The sequence below is a fragment of the Schistocerca americana genome, chromosome 1 (assembly GCF_021461395.2).
Source record: "Schistocerca americana isolate TAMUIC-IGC-003095 chromosome 1, iqSchAmer2.1, whole genome shotgun sequence".
Taxonomy (NCBI): Eukaryota; Metazoa; Arthropoda; class Insecta; order Orthoptera; family Acrididae; genus Schistocerca; species Schistocerca americana.
The window spans coordinates 121,338,499-121,359,531 of NC_060119.1; the positions used below are offsets into that span (position 1 = coordinate 121,338,499).

General features: G+C 42.3%; 1 protein-coding gene across 2 annotated transcripts in view; it reads right to left on the minus strand.

Annotated features, from left to right (window-relative positions):
• The window catches only part of LOC124550257 (tRNA (uracil-5-)-methyltransferase homolog A-like), a 90,588-nt gene extending 85,614 nt beyond the window's left edge, over positions 1-4,974 (minus strand). The window contains exon 1 of one of the 2 annotated variants that reach the window (XM_047125298.1): positions 4,870-4,974. The gene's annotated coding sequence lies outside the window, so the exon portion shown is untranslated. Of the gene's footprint in view, positions 1-3,818; positions 3,970-4,869 lie in introns of those variants that run through there. The other variant, XM_047125299.1, reaches the window with a different exon arrangement.
• Positions 4,975-21,033: the final 16,059 nt, after the last annotated feature.

Here is a 21,033-nt window from a genome sequence, read left to right on the forward strand (position 1 = left end):
CGGCCACCATTGACCAGATGTTTTCAATTGGTGAGAGATCTGGATGTGCTGCCCAGCACAGCAGTCGAACATTTTCTGTATCCAGAAAGGCCGTACAGGACCTGCAACATGCGGTTGTGCATTATCCTGCTGAAATGTAGGGTTTCGCAGGGATCAAATGAAGGGTAGAGCCACGGGTCATAACACATCTGAAATGTAACGTCCACTGTTCAAAGTGCCGTCAATGCGAACAAGAGGTGACCGGGGATGTGTAACCAATGGCACTCCATACCATCACGCCGGGCGGTACACCAGTATGGTGATGACGAATACACGCTTCCAATGTGCATTCACCACGATGTCGCCAAACACGGATGCGACCATCATGATGCTGTAAACAGAACCTGGATTCATCCAAAAAAATAACGTTTTGCCATTCGTGCACCCAGGTTCATCATTGAGTACACCGTCTGTTGTGGATTGGCAGGAGACCAACCCACTAAATTTAGAGGAAGCCGAAAGGCAAGCGTTTTAGCTCACACAGGCTGGTGTGAAGTCTGGAACAGGACAAGGAAATTAGAACTTAGAAAAACGGACGCAGATGGTGGAATACTTAACTTTAATCCATTAATGTTGAACGTAGCTCTTGTCTGTATATTATTTACAATATCAATAGCAACTCATAATGGCGCCTTGCTAGGTCGTAGCAAATGACGTAGCTGAAGGCTATGCTAACTATCGTCTCGGCAAATGAGAGCGTATTTTGTCAGTGAACCATCGCTAGCAAAGTCGGCTGTACAACTGTGGCGAGTGCTAGGAAGTCTCTCTAGACCTGCCATGTGGCGGCGTTCGGTCTGCAATCACTGATAGTGGCGACACGTGGGTCCAACGTATACTAACGGACCGCGGCCGATTTAAAGGCTACCACCTAGCAAGTGTGGTGTCTGGCGGTGACACCACACCATCGCAGATGGTCCTGTCTGTGATGCAGCGTAAAGGGTAACCACAGCCATAGTCTCCGAGCTGATCGTCCATGCTGCTGCAAACGAAGTCGAACTGTTCATGCAGATGGTTGTTGTCTTGCAAACGTCCCCATTTGTTGATTCAGGGATCGAGACGTGGCTGCACAATCCATTACAGACATACGGATAAGATGCCTGTCATCTCAACTGCTAGTGATACGAGGCCTTTGGGGTCCAGCACAGTGTTCCGTATTACCCTCCTGAAAGCACCAATTTCATATTCTGCTAATAGTCATTGGATCTCGACCAACGCGAGCAGCAATGTCGCAATACGATAAACCACAATCACGATAGTGTACAATCCGACCTTTATCAAAGTCGGAAACATGATGGTACGAATTTCTCCTCCTTACACGAGGCATCACAACAATGTTTCACCAGGTAACACCGGTCAACTGCTGTTTGTGTATGAGAAATCAGTTGGAAACTTTCCTCATGTTAGCACGTTGTAGGTGTCAGCACCAGCACCAATCTTGTGTGAATGCTCTGACAAGCTAATCATTTGCATATCACAGCATCTTCTTCCTGTCGGTTAAATTTCGTGTCTGTAGCACGTCATCTTTGAGGGGTAGCAATTTTAATGGCCAGTAGTGTAACTGACAGTGTTCTAATACTTAGATATAATAGAGTAAATAGATCCCAAAGTTGTAGTGGATACACACGAAAAAAAGCTTGAAATGTCTGTTTAAAATCATAAACAGGAGTAGCAAAATTCTCTGTTCATTCAGTTTCAAAAGCAGATGACTTCTTTTGGCAGAACAGATTCATTGATTGTGCCAAGCTTTGCACCCAAAATTAGAAAAGTAGTACCACAATGATTTAACACAACAGACATATTTTCTGTTGGAGTAAGCTGATAGATCTGAGTGAGTATGAAGACTGAAAATTATATGGAGCCCACAAGTTTTGATCATTTCATCAGATGTACCATCTACATCGAGATTATTAGAGGAGGAGGACAAGCTCTGAATGCTTTAAGGATGGAGAAGGAAAATGGCTGTGACCTTTCAAAGGAATCATCCTGGTACATGCCTGAAGCAATTTAGGGAAATCAGAGAAAACCCAAATCTGGAGACTGATCTGAACTGTCATTGTCCCAAATATGAGTCCAGTATGCTCACCACTGTGCCACCTTGCTCGATCATTCAATCAGAGGGATTCTTCACAGGAATTAAACATGCTCCACTGTTAACAGCTGTATTCTGAAAAGAAATTAATTGGAAGGAGCAACCAAGCTTTGGATGACCCAATGGGTCAATGGAAGCATCCGATTCCATCAGTCTGCTTTGACTCATGACGTAAGGGTGTTGTGGTGTGTGACGTCATTACAGCACAGTGTTTATGAGTTGGTTGTTGTAGAAATCGTCTTCTTGTGTTTCATGGTGCCCTCTGGTGGTGGTGGGCGTGCTGAGTACAATGTGTTGTATTGCGTTCATTTGAGCCTTGGTGTTGGATGTGTGAAGCCGTTGGCAGTGTTTGTAACTCCAAATGTAAGGTTTGGAAATTTTTTCAAAGAGTTATCAATTTTTTAGTTTACGTGTTTGGCATTTTCATTAGGTGTTATTGGCTTGTTTGTACTGTGGTAAGACGTTTAATTTGTGCGCATGTGTGGCCAACCTAGTTTCCAGTGCCAGAATTTGTTGGTGGTAATTAATGTTGATTCTTTTTTTTTTTCTCTCTTCTTCTTGAGTTGTGGTGTTTTGAGCATTTATGGTGCATTGAATGTGTTTTAAGTTATGTAGGGATGTTTGATTTGTGGATTTTTGAGGTGGGATTTTGGTTTCATTTTTCGTACTTGTAGGTGTTGGTTTTTTGGTATCAATAGCTGTGGCTAGCCTATGTAGGTCACCGGAAATGATCGATTCCCATTTTCATAGTTGTAGGTGTTGCTGTTTTGGTATCATCATCTGTGGTACACCTATATAGGTCAAGGGAAATGTCAGATTCCAATTCTCGTAATTTTATTTGTAGGTATTGGTGTTTTGGTATCGTCACCTGTGGGTGACCTATGTAGGTCAAGGGAAGTGTCGGATTCCTTGATATTGGAGAGGAATGTTATAATTTTTCTTTTCTTTTCGTTCATCATTTTGTATGTTGGGATCATGTTTTTTCTTTTCAAGCTTGTTCTCACCCTAAAACCACAATTTCCCGCAGTTGTCCCATTAGTTTATATTTTTGGAGGGAGATGTTATTGTCTTATTTATACGTATTTTCGTGTTTGTTGCCGTGCGTATGTAGTGACGTCATAGGTGCCATATTGAAGACACTTAGAATAGACATTTCCGCCATATTGATGACGTCATGGGTCAAAGCAGATGGGTGGAATCGGGCACTTCTGTAATCCCAACCCAACTATTGTCCTTCAACTACAGCAGTGTGTGTCAATCTCAGTTCAGCTAGAGTCCAGCAGTAGAATGACCCAGTGGAGATTGTACGGCAAAGTCCTCACAATCATGATGCTGCCCACAAGCCATTAATCACATGAACGAAACTTAAAACTTCCGGGCTGATAGGCCGTGGCCAATGTATAAAACCCTCCCCTGACGTTTCGTCTCCGACTGCCAGAGACGTCAGGGGAGAGTTTTATACATTGACCACTGCCTGTCAGGCTGGAAGTTTTAAGTGAAGACAATACCGGTTGTGAAAGCCTACATTGTATTATCACATGAATGAAAATACAAAGTCAAGTATAATTACAGAGTTGTCCAAAAAATGCAATTGTTGGTCTACGTCTTTGACCGAAGACATTTTTATGGAGTGATGTCTCAATCAGATGTGCAAATGTTAACCTGAAGATAACTAGGAAATGGTATTTACCTGAGTGTGTTGTAGCACCAGCGAAGTATGGTGGAGGTAACAATTTTCTTCCCTCCTTTGTGCTCTGATCAGTATACCTTACTAGAAAGTCATGCAGTCCACAGTCTCAGCAAATTTCCACAAGTACCAAAGAAGATAAAAAATACTTAAAGACACAGCCTGCTAAATAATCTGGACAATTAAATGAACAAGAGTAAAAACAATAACGAAAATTCTCAGATTTCGTAAGTACACCTAAAGTTTCAGATCACAGCATGGAATGGTTAGCCTACACATATTATACTTCAAGGAGATTAAAAATCATATCACTAAGCATGTAACAGAACTCTACAAACTAATTACATCAAATTAGTAACTTTGAATTACTGTTACGAACAGCTAATGTTTCTAGCTTTAAATAAAGTACAATTATTAAACATGTCAAGAGTAGAAGGAATTTGACATTTTAAATGCAGCCAAATCAAACTATATAAGACACAGGTGCCTGAAATTATCTTTCCACATTATGGCAGAAGGCTGTACAAATAAGTTCGCCCAAAATGTTTATCAGCTGATCAACAAACAAGCCATTTTCGACATTTTCAAACCAAAAACCATTCCATTTAGGCCTAGTCTTTGTCATAAATAAATAATGACTCATGATACATTACATTGATTGTCATTTCCGTAAATGCCATTAAAATACGGTAACGGTAGTCCTTAGATTAAGAAAAACGACAAAAAATTAGATTATGACTGCACTCGGAGCTTTGCATTCACTGATCCACGCTGGAGCGTATGCGTTCTAAAATTTTTAATGGTACCATAATGCATGTGATAGCGCCTTGAAAATGATTTAGTAATTTCTGGGAGGGCAGTTATCATAGGCGATGATTTTCTTATATAGTTAGATGCTACACATAATATGTTCAAGTCTGCTATGGCATGCACTGCAGGTACTGTTGAATAATAAAGCATCACACGATAATGGCTATGGCCCCGAAAGTGCAGTAGTGTCCATATAACGCACGATTTACCGATAAATAAAGAGCCTTATAACATGTCAACACACCTTTTCCAAACCAAAACATTCACCTCTTACCACGCTGACAATCCCGATATAAACAAACAATTCCAAAGACTTTCACACACATATCATTGGTACCAACTCTTTGAAGCAAACTTGTATATCTCTTAGCTGAGCATCCACAGGCATGAATAAATTACACGTGCAACGTCCCTCCCTTCCCCCGCACAGAGCAACTAACCTTACTGTGAACCTATACTTTGTTTAAAAATTACTTATTTCAAAGCACATGAAGTGTTACAGCCCACCATCTTCTTGTTTTCCTTTTGTTTTGCAAAGACAAAAATAATTAGTCACGTTCGATGACACAAATGCACAGTCCTAGTTCTATGCACCATGCACGTTTACGTTGGCTATGGACGACTTCTATTGAATGTTGGCTCGCTTTGGCGCTGTCTCATAACCTGAGAACCTGCAAAAGAAAACTGCAGGTACAGCTCACCTCTGGCTGTTGGCATAAGGTGAAGAAGTACCTGTGGGCAAAACCACAGGACAAATGAAAATGTAAAGTTGTTGTGGAGTGCAATACTTCCTTTTTCAAGTGGAAAAAAGTTTTCCTGGAAGAAGCAAACGGAGAACAAAGTCTAGTACAGAAAATATAGAACAGAGATCAAGTGTATTAGAGCAAATATGGTAGAAATGAGTTTCCACTATGTCTAAATATTTTCTGCAGAGTGCTCAACTTACGTGATCTAAAAATCAGTTTTCAGCTTGTCTACATGTATTAAAATTTTCAGCTGTATGGCAAAGACATATAGCTTTGTAAACTTTCCTTGTGTAATGCAAGAGTGTTGTGCAAATTAATGCAGGCTATTAGTGTGTATTGGCGGGTATATTTTCGTCGTGTAGAGCTACCTGTACTTAATAAATATGAAGACACGCACTGAGAATATACTTGAAGAATATGCTTGAACGTTTTATTACTTGGTATTACAGAAAAAGATGCACAGTTGCTGTATGTAAGTTGTAAACGACAAAACAGTAACAAAGGAACAGAATAAACATAAACATAAAAGTTATAACTCCAAGGAGTAGGCACAACATTATTCAGCGATCCATGCAGCAGATTCAAACTTGGCGGTTTATGCCATTCATTTGTTGCATGCAGTCACTGAATTCGCAACTCAACTGTATCTATGGATGGAGTGAACGGAACTAACGTGTGCGGACACTGAAGTCGACATGAGTAGCGGTCGCTACAGGAGCTTGCTTTGTGAAAGCGGAGAGTGGTGGGTCTTTTCTGAACCTGACCGGGAAGTGGACATTTCATCTGGAGTGGGTGGTGCGTATAAGTTCTGCATCGACCTGTTGTGGCGGCGGTGCTGGAAGTTGAGGTGTTACACCTGTCAGGCGTTGAGCTCTTACCATAAGGTGGGTGATGCCTCCTTGCAAATGTAAGCCGCCTTCACTCTGCTAAGAGACACGGTGGCCTCTTTGCCATTTATTATGACGACTATTTTGTGTGTGTCTCAGTGCAGGACGCGATAGGGTCCAGTATACGGTGGCTGTAGTGATGGCTTGACGCAGTCTGTACATAACATAACGTGCGAACAGCTTTCAAGGTTGCTATGTACAAAAGTTGTTGGACAACCATGCTTGGAGGACTTTGTGGGTTTGATTTGGCTTACATGTTCCTGTAACTTCTGAAGGAACTCTGGTTGGTCGTCCATTTCAAACATTAGGCCTGTGTCGACAAACTCCCTTGGTAAGCGCAGAGTCTCGCCATAAGCCAATTAAGCTGCCAAGGACTCTATATCTGGTTTGCCTGTGGCTTGTAGACCCAACAGGACTGTGGGTAGTGCAAACGTCCAAGATGTCTCACGGCACATTCACACAGCCTTCAGTGTTCAATGCCAATGTTCAAACATGCCATTGCTGGCCAGATGATAACTGGTCGTTTTGTGATGGACGTAGCCACAGAACTTTGCCAGCTGTGTGAACAAATCTGACTCGAACTGTGTCGGTGGCGATATGGATGGACAGCCGAATCTCACCAGCCAGACTGATGTGAAAGCGGCGGATAGTGTTTCTGCGGAGATGTTGTCCATAGGTACTACTTCAGGGCATCGTGCATATCTGTCAATCATTGGGAATATGTATCACTGGCCATCCGATCGAGAGAGTGGTCCCACCACATCAAGATGAACATGGGCGAAATGTGAAGAAGTGTCTGGGAACTCTCCTATTGGGGGATGAATGTGGCGAGTGATTTTGCAAAACTGACAATGCTGGCAAGTTCTCATCCATTTGTGGCAGTCTCTTTCTATTCCTGGCCACACGAACCTTTGAGACACTAGCTTGAATGACGACCAGACTCCTAGGTGGCAAAGATAATGTAAGGACTCGAACACTGGCCTGTGATATGCAACGTGAACAAAAGGGCGTGATCTGCCATGTCATACTTCACAGTACAAATTCATGTTCTCTTCAGGAACGTCGACTCGCTGTAACTTGAGTGCTGCAGTGTCATCATGCAATACGGCATGTAGCTCGGAATCTTCTTGTTGCACCCTGGCAAGCGCCATCATGTCCACAGGCTGTGAGACATGAGACACTCTAGAGAGGCAGTCTGCAACCACATTAGTGATGTCTGATTAATGGCGGATGTCCATACTAAACTGGATAATAAATTTCAATTGGCTGTACTGCCATGGAGAACAAGTGTTGCTGTTTATCTTGAAGGCATATGTTAAAGGCTTGTGGTCGGTGTATATCACAAACTCTTGTCCCTCAACCTGTGGTCGAAAGCGCTTGATTGGTTGATGTATGGCTAAATGTTCCTGATCATATGTGCTCCATATTTGTTGTGCAGGTGACAGATTGTGCGAGAAATAACCCAGCGGTTGACAGGCATTTTCCACCCACTGTTGGAGGACTGCACCAATGGCTAACTGACTGGCGTCCACCACTAATGCCAGTGGAGCTTCAAGCTTGGGATGCATCAGCGGTGCTGTTTGTGCTAGGCTCTTTTTGGTTACTTCGAAAGCTGCATTCATCTCCTCAGACCACTGCACAGGAGAACTGCTCTTAACCTTGGGACCAGCCAGTGCCATGTTCAACGGTGCCTTTTGTTTGGCAGCACATGGTAAATGATGGTGGTAAAAACTGAGCATTCCTAAGTATCTGCGTAGCTCTTTTATTGTAGATTGCTTGGGTAATTGCAGTACTGTTTCAACCTTCTCAGTGAGTGGTAATGAGCCTGAAGAACATATTTGATGACCAAGGAACTCGACCTGATGTTGGCCAAATATCCATTTAGCTGTGTTTAACACCATGCTGTACTTCTCGAAATGCTGAACAACTTCTCTCAGGTGCTGGCGATGTTGCTGCTTGGATGATGAATACACTAACACATCGTCCAGATAGGCAAAACAAAAGTTCACCCTCACAACACAGACTCGATGAACCTCTGCCAGGTTTGTTCAGCATTACACAAGCCGAAGGCCACAAACTCGCTTTTGTACAACCCGAATGGCGTAATAGTAGCAGTCCTTGGAATGTCCTCTGTTGCCATAGGAATCTGGGTATACGGTTTTGCGCATTCTGTAACACTGAATACAGTGGCTCCATGCAGTGGGTGGCTATAGTCTTTTAGTAATGGCACTGGGTAGCGACAGGCATGGTCCGCGAGTTGAGCGCTCTGTAACCGCCACACAGGCCCCAGGTTCCTCCCTTTTTGGGTAATAAATTCAGTGCAGATGACCATGGACTATTTGAGGGTTGTATGATACCCTCTGGTAACATCGTGTCGAATTCTGCTTTAGCTATGGCGAGGCGTCCTGGAGCCAATCGTCTCGGCTGGCAAGAGACAGTAGTTTTTATGAGGTGGACCGTATCGTGCAATACTTGCTGTGGCTCGCCTGGAGGCCTCGTTAAGGCCGTTAACTCATGCAGCAGTGAGCGACACTCCTCATCTGCAACGTGTATGACCTTGATGTATGTTCTGGCATCATGATGGCACCCAGTGGTTGTTAGTCTGGTAAGATTGTCTATTCGGCGGGAATTCACTACATCCGGTAGGAGCTGATAGTGAGCTAATAAATCGGCACCGATTATTGCTTCAGCAACGTCTGGTACAGTAAAGTCCCATGTGAGTTGGCAGCGGAGCCCCAAATTCAATTCTTCATGCCGCGTGCTGTACGTTGCAAATGCTGAATTATTTGCGGCAGACAAGCTAAATGCAGTGGATGGCCTGCAACAGTGGCACTCTGGGCAGGATACTAAGGTCAGACCCTGTGTCTATTAAATACGTCCGGCCTGATACCCTGTCAGTAATGAATAGGCGTCGGGATGTAGTTGAGCAGTCGTTGGCGTCTACGTCCAACCGCTGTTTATATTTGGGTAGACTCACCAAATCTTCTGTGGTACCAGCAAGTGGTCGGACCAGCATCTGATACAGACTGAGTCGAGGAACAGCTCCTAGATCGTTGGTGGCTATGTCCTCTGTAGCGACTAGGACCCCCTTGTGGCAATAGTGTGCCAATCTGTGCGCTCAGTGCATCAACGTTGGCAGACAGAGCGTCGTAATCTGCACTTGAAACGGGAAAGGCCATGGACATGACACTACCAGACATTGTCTCAGCACTAACCTGTTGGTTCAGAGCGACGGCATCTTGGATGCAGTCAGCCAGTCCCACAACAGCATCCAGAGACATCTCTGTCTGCGATGCGACGATCGCGTTTACCTGCGGCGGCAGACGGCTTCTCCATAGTGTCCGTAGAAGCTTGTCGGGCATTGTTCTGATGTCCACCTTGCTTCGGAGGTGACGCAGGTACTGAGACGGTTTTCTGTCGCCTGTATCTTCCTGAGTCAGCATTTGTCTGACACAGTCCTCCTGCGATGCTGAAACTCTATGAATAAGCTCAGTCTTTAATCTTTCGTATGCATTCTCTGTCGGTGGTGCTGTGATTATATATTGAACTTCGGAAGCATAGCGTTGCTCTAGCTGACTCACTGTTAATGCAGACTTAGTTGTATCCATTGTAGTTCCAGCATAGCAAAAGCTGGCCTCAACCTGAGTGAACCATAGAACTGCATTATGTGGCTAAAACGTTGGGAGGCTAACAGCCAGTCTCGATACTGCAGGCGATTCCATTCTGCAATCAGTTTTGTCGCGGGACCGGTTTTCTCAAGACTGATCATGTCGGGAACACCACTGACGGGTATATTTTCTTCATGTAGAGCTAGCCATACTTAATAAATATTCAAACACGCGCTGAGAATATACTTGAGCGGTTTATTACTTGGTATTACAGAAAAAGGAGCACAGTTGCTATATGTAACTTGTAAACAACAAAACAGTAACCAAGGAACAGAATAAATATACACTCCTGGAAATGGAAAAAAGAACACATTGACACTGGTGTGTCAGACCCACCATACTTGCTCCGGACACTGCGAGAGGGCTGTACAAGCAATGATCACACGCACGGCACAGCGGACACACCAGGAACCGCGGTGTTGGCCGTCGAATGGCGCTAGCTGCGCAGCATTTGTGCACCGCCGCCGTCAGTGTCAGCCAGTTTGCCATGGCATACGGAGCTCCATCGCAGTCTTTAACACTGGTAGCATGCCGCGACAGCGTGGACGTGAACCGTATGTGCAGTTGACGGACTTTGAGCGAGGGCGTATAGTGGGCATGCGGGAGGCCGGGTGGACGTACCGCCGAATTGCTCAACACGTGGGGCGTGAGGTCTCCACAGTACATCGATGTTGTCGCCAGTGGTCGCCGGAAGGTGCACGTGCCCGTCGACCTGGGACCGGACTGCAGCGACGCACGGATGCACGCCAAGACCGTAGGATCCTATGCAGTGCCGTAGGGGACCGCACCGCCACTTCCCAGCAAATTAGGGACACTGTTGCTCCTGGGGTATCGGCGAGGACCATTCGCAACCGTCTCCATGAAGCTGGGCTACGGTCCCGCACACCGTTAGGCCGTCTTCCGCTCACGCCCAAACATCGTGCAGCCCGCCTCCAGTAGTGTCACGACAGGCGTGAATGGAGGGACGAATGGAGACGTGTCGTCTTCAGCGATGAGAGTAGCTTCTGCCTTGGTGCCAATGATGGTCGTATGCGTGTTTGGCGCCGTGCAGGTGAGCGCCACAATCAGGACTGCATACGACCGAGGCACACAGGGCCAACACCCGGCATCATGGTGTGGGGAGCGATCTCCTACACTGGCCGTACACCACTGGTGATCGTCGAGGGGACACTGAATAGTGCACGGTACATCCAAACCGTCATCGAACCCATCGTTCTACCATTCCTAGACCGGCAAGGGAACTTGCTGTTCCAACAGGACAATGCACGTCCGCATGTATCCCGTGCCACCCAACGTGCTCTAGAAGGTGTAAGTCAACTACCCTGGCCAGCAAGATCTCCGGATCTGTCCCCCATTGAGCATGTTTGGGACTGGATGAAGCGTCGTCTCACGCGGTCTGCACGTCCAGCACGAACGCTGGTCCAACTGAGGCGCCAGGTGGAAATGGCATGGCAAGCCGTTCCACAGGACTACATCCAGCATCTCTACGATCGTCTCCATGGGAGAATAGCAGCCTGCATTGCTGCGAAAGGTGGATATACACTGTACTAGTGCCGACATTGTGCATGCTCTGTTGCCTGTGTCTATGTGCCTGTGGTTCTGTCAGTGTGATCATGTGATGTATCTGACCCCAGGAATGTGTCAATAAAGTTTCCCCTTCCTGGGACAATGAATTCACGGTGATCTTATTTCAATTTCCAGGAGTGTAAACACAAAAGTTATAACTGCAAGGAGTAGGCACAACATTATGCAGCGCTCCAAGCAGCGGATTCAAACTTGGTGGTTTACGCCATTCATTTGTTGCTGTGCAGTCACTGAACAATTGTATCTATGGATGGCGAAAACGGAACTAACGTGTGCAGACACAGCAGTATGTGAGTAGCGATCGCTATAGTATCATCGCTGTGTAGTGCTATTAAATATCTTCCAATCCATATGTGGCATACAGCAAACCAGTGCTTAACAGTATTGGTTAAAAAACTGTCTTGGTTGCTATTTTAGTTTTTTATTTTTCAACGACACGTTTTTAAGCCTAATAATTTTACTTGTATTTTATTAAAAAAAGTTTTCTTCCTAGAAGTTCTAGCTCCGAATGACGCAGTATTGAGTGTTATATGGACGGCCTCTTTATCTGAAATTATGGTCCTGTGTTTTTAATGTTCTGGTTCTAGTGGTATATGATACGAAAAATCTGTTTATGTACTGCATCCGTGTGCTGTATTATACACCTTGTTTTTTTCATTTTAAGTTTACCACTTTCATTTATATTTTACTTCTAAGAAATACCAAATTACAGTATTTGCGCTTTCAGTAGTTGATCTGTTTATACGTGCTTATAGGTTATCCAAGTCTGCACAACGCGATCGCGATTCTTAAATAGATGTATTTGTTTTCTGTTTTCTATGTAGATAACCTGAAGATGCCGAAATAAGGCGAAACGCGTCGTTGAAAGATAAAATTGCAACCAAGACTATTTTTATCCAGTACTATTACATATCTGTCTTATAGATAAAATGATATTACAAAAAACTTGTTTTTATGTGTCAGTGACTAATTTCGAAGATATTTGTTTTACTCTGTACAAAACTGGAAACTTGACATATCTAGTATCACTGTAACATATGATGCATAGACTAAAAGTTAAACTAAATTGACCAGTGTTGGCGCCAACGTTGTCATCAATGTGTGGACGAAGGGCCAAGTAGCGTATCCATTTGCCGAAGTTGGAAACGCTACTTATGCGACTTTGAAGATCGCTAAAAGTCACACTTTTCGCAGCGAGGAGCTTCACGTGAAATTAGCTTCTCCCTGTGTGAGAGCAGGAGCCCACAAATGTTGAGAATAGGTATCTCGTAGACATCCAATATGCTAATAAGGGGCTATCTGCTGAGGAAGAAAATCATTTTCGAATGTAAGAAACAGAAATCTAATATAGGTATATGAGAGGCAGCACTGATTCGCATTAAAGTTACAAGAAACTTTGTGATATCAGGCAGCTGAAAACACTATTATCACTGCAATACACATATTGCATTCTGAAGATCGCCATTTCTAAAATGTCATTTTAAGTCGATTTAAGCGTTTGGAAATTATCTACAATTCCCCATAGGTACATCGGAAAGTAATGTATTGCCTAAGCAATTCTGTTTTGTTTTTATTTTTAGAATTAGTCAAGATACTGATAGATTGCAGCTGCTGTAAATATTCTTGAGTAGTATGGTCATTAATTTTGTAATCAACCTTGGTACTACTGTAAACAAGTCATTATTCAGTGATTGCAATAATTTGAATATTGTTATATTTTTATAGGATTTTAATTAGGCTCAAAAATAGTTTTAAATCTCTAAAAGCACAAATCAGTTTTATATTTTCACTTCAGTTTTTAAACTCAGTGACTGAAGCAAAAAATGATCTTCATTATACAGAAATAAAAAAGTACCTTTACAATATTGACTCTTTTCAGTAATATGAACCTTAGCAAGTCCAGACTTTCAGTGACAACACTTTTCAAATCCTGTTCATCTCTTCAAGCTTGCTATAAATATGTGATTTTAAGGAATTTGTGAATTCTACAGTGAGATTCCTACCACACGGTTTAAGTACAGTTTGTACTTCATAAAGTATTTCTTTATTTAACTGAAGACAAGACCCATTATTTTGTAATGATACTAGCTATTCACATATGTAATCAAATAATTCAAGACACACACTGTCCAATAAATGAGTTCATTTGTGAGCAGATCCACCTAATGTCAGATGCTGAACCCAGCACATAATTGTTGTCAATTTTCCGTGTTAAGCAGTTAGGCAGTTCCCACAGAGTTATTTTTTTAATTAATATTTTATTGACTTTTTGTAGGAAACAAAACAGCCATCACAGTTGCTTAGGTTTGGCACTTCAGTTAAATTTAAAGTACAACTACTATATACATACATGAAATTACAAAATTACAGTTACAAATTTAGTATTTTATATGTCAGAGCTTTATCTCGGCCTCTCATAAGTAATCTACACTACTCAACAAAAATTTGGAATACTGTCGTAAAATATAGTGTACAATACTAGGGGTCTCACTGATCTAGGCAATTCATGTTTTATCCAGTTAGAGCCCACATACTGGACGGTGTTTACTGCTGGTATGCTTTGTGGCAGTTCCCAGTCATGTAAACATACTGCTGCTGCAGAAGCACACTGCAAGCATCCCAGTATTAACAACAGGTTCATTCAGTTTGTGTTCAGCACTGCAGTAACAGGCCACATGGAGGCATGCAACACTTTGATAGAGTCAGGATAGTGGCTTAACTTTCAGCAGGTCATACACAGCAAAGATGTTGCCGATCGATTACATGCCACTCAAAGTGGTGTCTAAGATGGGGAGAAAATACAGAGAGACAGGAAATGTTAACGACAGACGGTGCAGTGGTCGTCTTCGTATGACAACACCAATGCAGGATCGTTTCCTCCAACAGTCAGCTCACAGGTGCCCAACATTAAGTCACAGAAATATGGGAAAGACTTCTCCCAGGCAACAGGGATACATATCTCAGACCAAACAGCGCCTAGAAGATTGCATCAGTGTCGTCTTCATTCAAGAAGCCCAATGAGAAGTTTTGCACTGAACCAACGGAACCGAAGCAATTGAAGGACCTGTGCTGTTGCCCTTCAATGTTGGACTACTGCCGAATAGAGTAATGTCCGATAAGTTCAGGAAGTCTATCTGTTTGCAGGTCAAATGTTCTGGGCGGCAATAATGATGGGATGGTAGACCCTTCTAATTCCTAGCTATGGCAATTTGACTGGCCCCCAATACCTCCAAGAAGTCTTACAACGACTGTAGGCCCTACAGACGTGAAGATGGTGACAACTTCATCTTAGTTGATGACAATGCAAGACCGCACTGTACTCTACCAGTGTCTTGGTATCTTCAAAGACGCAACATCAATCGAATTCATTGGCCAGCACAGTCCCCAGAAACAAACGCGATTGAGCATGCATGTGGCCATTGCACAGTATCCAAATCCACCTGATAGTTTTCAGGACCTCACTGAATCTGCCACTGGGGTGTGGAACCTCATACGCCAAGATAAACATGATGTTCTAATCCAGAGCATGCTTCACAGAGTGGAAGAACTCATCCATTTGGGAAGAGGACATGTCAATACTAAAGACTGATAATAATCATCATGAGATAAAAAATTTTCGTTTGTTTTTGTTTCCAAGATGTACACTTATGACAGAGTTTGCTTTGTTTTGTAATTTCTTTTTTGTAACTGATAGAAATCGGTCTTATTTTCTGAAGGAATTATGTTTATTTTGTTAATAACGTATTGTACAAAGCTCAGTGGTTGTACTATAAGAAGTCATCATAGTAAACGCTATCATATTGCAAACTTTTGTCAAGGTGTGTATTAAACTATTGCTTTTTTGGTTGTTCTCACTCATAAAAATGTTAATATTTGTTGATAAGGGAATCTTCGTTTTTACAAGGTTTTTGCACAGTTTTTTTGATGTGAATCATGTATGGAACATCCCAAAATGATATGGTCAAGATCCCCATTGTCTTCTGGATGTTCATCGCATGTGAGAGAGCCTATCACGCCAATCATGTAGAGGTGTATGAGGAAACATCCATGTCCCAATCTTGTTCTAATAACTGATGTTTCCTTAAGAGATTTTTCTGACCGTATGATGGGTTTTTTGGTGTATTCCATTGGCCTGAAGCGAACAAAAAGCACATGGAGAAAGTCAGAATATGGAAGCTGTATTAATGTTGGTTCTCCTTCTTTGATGCTTTCTTTTGCAAGACCATCTACTATTTTGTTAGGTCAAATATCTGCCGCCCCCCGGTAGCTGAGTGGTCAGCGTGACAGACTGTCAATCCTAAGGGCCCAGGTTCGATTCCCGGCTGGGTCGGAGATTTTCTCCGCTCAGGGACTAAGTGTTGTGTTGTCCTAATCATCATCATTTCATACCGATCGACGAGCAAGTCGCCGAAGTGGCGTCAAATCGAAAGACTTGCACCAGACGAACGGTCCACCCGACGGGAGGCCCTCGTCACACAACATTATTATTATTATGTCAAACACCTAAGTGCCCCTTTAACATTATTAGATTACCGATTTATTTTTGTTGTTAACTTTCATTGTTAGTTCCACCACATCATAGGTAGAACTGTTATCGTCTTTCCATTTTCTATGCTCTAATTGCTCCAAAAGAACTTCTAGTCAGTTAGAATTAATTGCTTCTTAAACAGCTGTTAAATCTGCAGTGAAAATACTATTTTATGATGGTAATAACACCTTTTAAGCTATCTACAGCCTAGGGCAATAAATGGCAGCCAACACCATCATGAGTTTTGGATCTGTCGGTATACATACATATAAATTTGGCTATTCCTTTTCTAGGTAAACTATTATTTCTATATTTGCTCTAAGTTCTTGACTCATTCTGTCTGGTAGATAAAAAAATCTTCATGTTGGCAGACTGTTTTTTTATATCTTTATTGGATGCTGGTAGCACTTGGATCTTTCATGTCAAAAGAAACACAAATGTGAGACATCAAAAGCCTGTTATAGCAGCAGTGTTCATTTGCATTCATCTGAGTACCCGCTTTCTGCCAATGGCTTATCTTTAACTATGATGGGATGGTTAGTTGCTACAGATCCTTGAAGCAGAAATTTTTTAGCAAGTAGTTTTCTACGGGTGTCAAGAGGTATTTCATTGGCCTCTTTTAGAAGGGTGTTAGTTGGTGACGATTTCATTGCTCCTAGTCACTGCACAGTAGCTTGATACTGAACTACTTTTAGGTTTTCTGGTACATTTTGTGGGGCATTTCAAAATAGAAAACTTCTGTAGTTCATTACGGAGCGTCCATGTATAGGATAAGCCATCTGGCCGGCTGGGTTCCTCATTACACACAGCTTAGAGCACATAAGACATTCAGAGCTTTTTTTCTCTTTTTGTAAGAGTATGATTAACATATTCTGTCCAGGTTAGTCTGCTCTCCAGAAAAAGACCCAATACCTTTGCTGATGTTCGTACATTAAACCTAAAGGTCCCAGGCTTATTGTATTCATTGGGTATGTTCGTTGTTTTCGTGAAAAGGACATTTCTCAGCAAGCATTCCGACAGTAGATCACTAGCATTATTCATCCATGAGCAACACAATTTCAGGCTGATGGATACTGTATATCTGAAAACATTATGTGTTTATTGTAGCGCATTAATATTAGTACCAAACACACGTTCCAAATTTGCTACAAATATAGCATGAAGAGGGGACTAAGAATAGCACCTTGAGGTAAACCTTCCAACACTAAGAAGGGCACATATAAGCTGTTGTCTTGCTTTTTAATGTATACAGTTCTAAAGTATAGATAGTTTTGAAGGAAACGAAGACAAATGTGTGGGACACATAAGTCATCTATATTCTGCAAGAGTAAGAAAACGTCTACAGCAATATTCTCCCAATATATCAAAGAATAATAGTGTAAGGTAACATGTCTCATTGAATACTTTTTCAATGCGCATTGCAAGGACATCTAAATAGTCAACAGAGCTTCCATCCGAAAGTCATATTGTGACATTGGTAAATTTTTATTATGTTCTAATGACTACTCCAATATAATTTGAGGAAACATTCAAAGTCTTTACTAAGCACAATGACAGTGCAATTGGACGATATGATTCTGCTGTCGAAGGATCTTTACGAGGCTCAGTATAGATACAATAATTAGTGTGGTTCGTTCTTGAGGAACTTAGCTTTTTGAACATACTGCATTAAAGATCTGTAACAGTGTCTTTTTTGCTGCCATTGGCCAGTTGTATGTCATAAGGTAATTTATTTGATCATTTCCCATGGATGTAGAACATTTAAGTACCATTTCTAATCCTTGGATTGTAAAAGGTTTTGTAAATAATTCGCTAGATGCCTTTGCTTCTTTGTGAATACTCTTTTCAAACTGTGATATTTCTCCTTCTGCTAGCGGAGGTACAATAACAATACAGGGTGATTCAAAAAGAATACCACAACTTTAAAAATGTGTATTTAATGAAAGAAACATAATATAACCTTCTGTTATACATCATTACAAAGAGTATTTAAAAAGGTTTTTTTTTCACTCAAAAACAAGTTCAGAGATGTTCAATATGGCCCCCTCCAGACACTCGAGCAATATCAACCCGATACTCCAACTCGTTCCACACTCTCTGTAGCATATCAGGCGTAACAGTTTGGATAGCTGCTGTTATTTCTCGTTTCAAATCATCAATGGTGGCTGGGAGAGGTGGCCGAAACACCATATCCTTAACATATCCCCCATAAGAAAAAATCGCAGGGGGTAAGATCAGGGCTTCTTGGAGGCCAGTGATGATGTGCTCTGTCACGGGCTGCCTGGCGGCCGATCCATCGCCTCGGGTAGTTGACGTTCAGGTAGTTACGGACAGATAAGTGCCAATGTGGTGGCGCTCCATCCTGCTGAAATATGAATTGTTGTGCTACTTGTTCGAGCTGAGGGAACAGCCAATTCTCTAACAAATGCTTGCTGGATGCGTGCTACATTTTCATCACTCGTTCTCGGCCGTCCAGAACTTTTCCCTTTGCACAAACACCCATCCTCTGTAAACTGTTTATACCAACGTTTAATACACCACCTATCAGGAGGTTTAACACCATACTTCGTTCGAAATGCACGCTGAACAACTGTCGTCGATTCACTTCTGCCGTACTGAATAACACAAAAAGCTTTCTGTTGAGCGGTCGCCATCTTAGCATCAACTGACGCTGACGCCTAGTCAACAGCGCCTCAAGCGAACAAATGTACAACTAAATGAAACTTTATAGCTCCCTTAATTCGCCGACAGATAGTGCTTAGCTCTGCCTTTTGTCGTTGCAGAGTTTTAAATTCCTAAAGTTGTGGTATTCTTTTTGAATCACCCTGTACTTTCACAATCTTTTTTCCAAGAAGATTTATTTTGGATTTTAAGGAATCGTTTAGTATTGGCATCCTCTTTCTTATAGAGGATGGCAATTATTGAACTACACGAAAGCCAGCCACAGTGGCCATGCGGTTGTAGGTGCTTCAGTCTAGAACCGCGCGACCGCTACGGTCGCAGGTTCTAATCCTGCCTCGGGCATGGATGTGTGTGATGTCCTTAGGTTAGTTAGGATTAATTAGTTCTAAGTTCTAAGGGACTGATGACCTAAGACGTCCCATAGTGCTCAGAGCCATTTGAACCATTTTGAACTACACGAAAACAAACGTAAATTAGTTACAAACTATGGTGAGTACACATTTTATACGACATTTAAACATCACTGCAGATATTTGGATTTATGTTATGACATGTTCGATATGTTTTCCATAATATGCGATGATGTGACGAAGACGTATATCGAAATTCTGCATCATCCGCTGAAGTGACGGAACATCGATGCTGATAATGACGTCCTGAATGGCCGTTTTCAGCTCAGTAAATATTTTAGGGTTATTGCTGTACACCTTTCCTTTAATATAGTCCCACAAAAAGGAGTCGCATGTGTTCATATCCGGAAAATATGGCGGACAATCGAGACCCATGCCAGTGGCCTCTGGGTACCCCAGAGCCAGAATGTGGTCCTCAAAGCACTTTTCTAGAACATCAAACACTCTTCTGCTTCACTTTGGTCGAGCTCCATTTTACATGAACCACATATTGTCGGAATCAGGGTCACTTTGGACAACGGGGATTAAATCATCTCCCAAAACCTTCACGTACTGTTTGGTAGTCACTGTGCTGTAAAGGTATGTTGCACCAATTATTCTGTGACTGGACATTGCACGCCACACAGTCACCCATTGAGGGTGAACAGTGTGGTGCCACCGCCAGACACCATACTAGCTAGGTGGTAGCCTTTAAATCGGCCGCAGACCGTTAGTATACGTTGGACCCGCGTGTCGCCACTATCAGGATTGCAGACCGAGCACCGCCACACGGCAGGTCTAGAGAGACTTCCTAGCACTGGCCCCAGTTGTACAATCGACTTTGCTAGCGATGGTTCACTGACAAAATACGCTCTCATTTGCCGAGACGATAGTTAGCATAGCATTCAGCTACGTCATTTGCTACGACCTAGCAAGGCGCCATTATCAGTTGCTATTCATCTTGTTAATCATGTACCGTCAGACCGACGTTCACCTTTAACGGATTAAAGTTAAGTATTCCACCAGCTACGTCCGTTTTTCTAAAGTCTAATTTCCCTTTCCTGTTCCAGACCTCACGCCAGCCTGCGTGAGCTAAAACGCGTGCCTTTTGGCTTCCTCTAAAATTCCTGGGTTGGCTCTCCTGCCAATCCACAACAAACAGACTGTTCAATAGCGTAATGCGTATTATCAGTTCTCCAAATGCGCCAATTTTTGCTTATTGATGAACCCATCCAAAGGAAAGTGGGCTTCATTGCTAAACCAAACCATACATGAGCATACTAATTCCCATCAAGCCACATGGTCAACTGTACAGTTTCAACGTCCTAACACAGACTGTCACCCTGCTGTTGCAAAAATTTTCACATGTGCTATTGCGCACTAATTTACAGTAGTAGCTCTATTCATCTGAGAATCTCTTTTTACAAGGATATGGGACATGTCAAAGTATTTAAAGTTTAAATTGATTTGAAATTAGCTAATTCGTATACACATACATTTACAGACTTCTAGTTAGAGACAAACACACACACACGCACACTCACACACACACTCTGTAGTGAGTGAGATGTTGAGCTCAGAAAGAGGAAGAGGTGTTAATATTGTTCTATACATAGCTTGGGTGTAAGTATTCATAGAAAGGAAAAAAAAACATAATGTGGAGGTGTTATAAGGAATGATGGATGTTTTATAATCATTATTATTATTTATTTGTATAAGATTTTCTTACCAAACCTCTACTCTCTTTTATCTAAGTTATCCTTCAATGTATAAAATGTATTGCATAACAGGTACTTTTTAGCTGCCTTTTTAAATAAGTATATTTTTGAAATTTCTTTAATCTCTTTTCGTAATTTATTGTACAGTTTTATTCCTTGATAGAAAATGCTGTTTTGAGTTTATGTTTATTTTTTCGTGCTAAATG